This window comes from Balaenoptera ricei, chromosome 11 (assembly GCF_028023285.1).
Source record: "Balaenoptera ricei isolate mBalRic1 chromosome 11, mBalRic1.hap2, whole genome shotgun sequence".
Classification (NCBI taxonomy): Eukaryota; Metazoa; Chordata; class Mammalia; order Artiodactyla; family Balaenopteridae; genus Balaenoptera; species Balaenoptera ricei.
Genome location: NC_082649.1, coordinates 89,227,673 through 89,230,966, shown reverse-complemented (window position 1 = coordinate 89,230,966; position 3,294 = coordinate 89,227,673). Strand labels below are relative to the sequence as shown.

The 3,294-nt window shown below is 44.8% G+C and overlaps 1 pseudogene; it reads left to right on the top strand.

The window, feature by feature from the left end:
* Window positions 1–1,329: 1,329 nt before the first annotated feature.
* Window positions 1,330–1,868, top strand: LOC132374187 (S-phase kinase-associated protein 1-like; annotated as a pseudogene).
* The last annotated feature ends 1,426 nt before the right edge of the window (window positions 1,869–3,294 follow it).

Below are 3,294 nucleotides of genomic sequence, written 5' to 3'. Positions count from 1 at the left end.
TGACAATCTAACAGATTAATCATTGTAACAGAATGACCCAGGAGTCTGAATTTAGTTTTTTAGCAAGAAGCTGACAGCTGCTTCTCTGCAGAGCAAGGTTAACAGCTCAAATGGCTCCAGGAGGGGGTGATATTCAAAATATGGAATATTTAACAACTGGCACTACCTGGGCACCCATGGGTTCAGAACAGTCCCCGTCAGCATCTATCAGCCCTGCCCGCGTGGCCCCAGCAGGTGAAAGGAAGGAGCCCCCCACAGGGGGCTGTGGAAGAGGAAAGCTCGTGCTCGCCGTGTAGGGGAAGCTGCTATCAGCTCCACATAACGGCAGATGTGGGAATATAAGCCATCTGTTTTCACATACACAGATTTTTCCCAGAGAGGCTACAATCGATTTCTTTATGAAATTTAAATATTGACAACTTGTTTGAAATTTTACAAGAAAAAAACCTCTTTACAGGCGAAACCAAATAAAGAAATGAATGTGTATGAGCTCTGTGTGTCAGTTCTTCGCTGCTGCTCCAAAGGCAGAGCCAAGCAGCACCTTGAAGCACACTGTCGTTATTTTCTATGTAGGGTAACGTAAGGAGCCTCTTCATATGCGGCCAAACTCCTAGGCTTTCACACTTTGAGGGGATGAAACTATTGGTCCCTTTTTTTTTTTTTTTTAATTTTAATTTGTTTATTTTTTTGGCTGCGTTGGGTCTTCATTGCTGTGTGCGGGCTTTCTCCAGTTGCAGAGAGCAGGGGCTACTCCTCCCTGCGGTGTGGGGGCTTCTCCTTGCGGTGGCCTCTCCTATTGCTGAGCACAGGCTCCAGGCACACGGGCTTCAGTAGTTGTGGCTCACAGACCCAGCTGTTCCGCGGCATGTGGTTTCTTCCCGGACCAGGGCTTGAACCTGTGTCCCCTGCATCGGCAGGCGGATTGTTAACCAGTGCGCCACCAGGGAAGCCCCCGGTCCCTTTTTTTTTAAGTAATTAAAAAATAAATTTTATTCCAAGCAGAGTTGTACAATGAAGGAAGTAATAAGTGATAAGATGCACGACATAATAAATAGAAAAATTGTGAATCACCTTTAAATTTCACAGTAATAAAACAAAGATATTGATATAACCAAAAGGTATAATTTAACTGAATTGCCAGGCTAGGGAGACTGGAAGTGTGTATGAGCATGTGTATGTATGTGGAAGGAGAGAGGAAGGAGAGAGTTAAAAAGTTAAATCCGAGGCAGATGTCGTTGGCCTTGTTCTTCCCTTTTCTGTTTTTCTTTTTGCAGATGCCGCCCTGCTCTCATCAGCCTCTGGCCCGCCATCTCCTTGAGTCCTAACACCATGCCTTCAACTGAGTTGCAGAGTTCTGATGGAGAGATATTTGAAGTTGATGTTGAAACTGCGAAACAATCTGTGACTATTAAGACCATGTTGGAATATCTGGGAGTGGGTGATGAAGGAGATGATGATCTGTCCCCTTGCCAAACGTTAACGCAGCAATATGAAAAGAGGTCGTTCAGGGGTGCACCCACCCCAAGGATGATCCTCGTCCTCCAGAGGATGATGAGAACAAAGGAAAGCGGACAGATGACATCCCTGTCTGGGATCAAGAATCCCTGAAAGTTGACCAAGGAGCACTTTTTGAGCTTATACTGGCAGCAAACTACTTAGACATCAAAGGTTTGCTTGATGTGACCTGCAAGACTGTTGCCAATATGATCAAGGGGAAAACTCCTGAGGAGATTAGAAAGACATTCAATATCAAAAATGATTTTATTGAAGAAGAGGAAGCCCAGGTATGCAAAGAGAACCAGTGGTGTGAGGAGAAGTGAAACTTTGTGTCTGATGCTGTAACACTGTAAGGACTGTTTCAAATACTAGTCGCACTGCTTTGTTTATAATTGTTAATATTAGAAAAACGGTCCACAAATGCAGCAGCAAATCAGTTGTATTAGCAGAATGTTGTCCTCATTGCATGTGTAGTTTCAGTACAGATTCCAAACTTATGGCTCAGTTTCTTCTAGTATGATCAAAAGTTCTTTCTTCTTTGCTCTGAATACAATTGAACTGTGGGTTCTCTAGAGAAAGTGGCATTTTGGGCTTTCCCTCTCTTTGTAAAGCAATTTCTGCCTAGTTTATTGTCCAGTTAACTTTACTTTAGTGACTTTTAAAAGTTGGCATTGTAAATAAAACAACTTGCAAAAAAAAAAAGTTAAATCCTCATCTTCTCTCTCTCTTTTTTTTTTTAATTGGTCCTTTAAGTTAGCAAAGCTGTTCCCTCCCCCTTGCTGTGAAGACCTCTAGAATAAGAAAAGTCAAATTAGCATCAAGTTCCAGGACCTTCCTGGGTAAAAATATTAAGGACATCTGCTTCCCCCAAATCAAACGTTTTAGAAAACCATTGGGGGGATTGAGATGAGATGCCAAATAAGTCCTCCAAAGAGAGCTTCAAAAAGGTGGGAGAGGGCTTCCATGGTGGTGCAGTGGTTGAGAATCTGCCTGCCAATGCAGGGGACACGGGTTCGAGCCCTGGTCTGGGAAGATCCCACATGCTGCAGAGCAACTAGGCCCGTGAGCCGCAATTACTGAGCCTGTGCGTCTGGAGCCTCTGCTCCGCAACAAGAGAGGCCGCGATAGTGAGAGGCCCGCGCACCGCGATGAAGAGTGGCCCCCGCTTGCCACAGCTGGAGAAAGCCCTCGCACAGAAACGAAGACCCAACACAGCCATAAATAAATAAATAAACAAATACTTTAAAAAAGAAAAAGGTGGGAGAAGTCTGGGCTGCACTCCACACTCTACCAAGAGCTGGCTACCCTCCCATGGTGTTTGTGCTTTGGGGATGGGTAACTGATCATGTGATGGGAACTCTAGAAATAGGAACATGACAGCCTGGGCAGGGCCTGGACCAGCAAGGACAGTATACACTAGTGGACAAGCTGCGTCCATTGAACTGTGAGCCTTCACTTTCAACTGTGACACCTTCCACACTGGCCACCAAAAGCATTAACCATTGTGGGCTCATCACATTCTCCCCCTTCTCTCCCAGCCTGCTGTTTTGAGGTACAGTCTTTCAGATAGAGTAAAACCATAAGCTGGACCATCTCTGTGGGCCTGTGACACTTGCACTCACGGAGGACCCCATATGCTCAGCTTACCTGGTTCAATGCTCATCCTGAACTGCTTAACTTTTGAACAAGAGGTCTTGCATTTTTATTCTGCGTGAGCCTACAAATTTTGTAACTGGTCCTGCCCCTGAGATTCTTGAATAATTTCAGAGGAATGTTTTTGAAAAGGCAGCCTCAAGA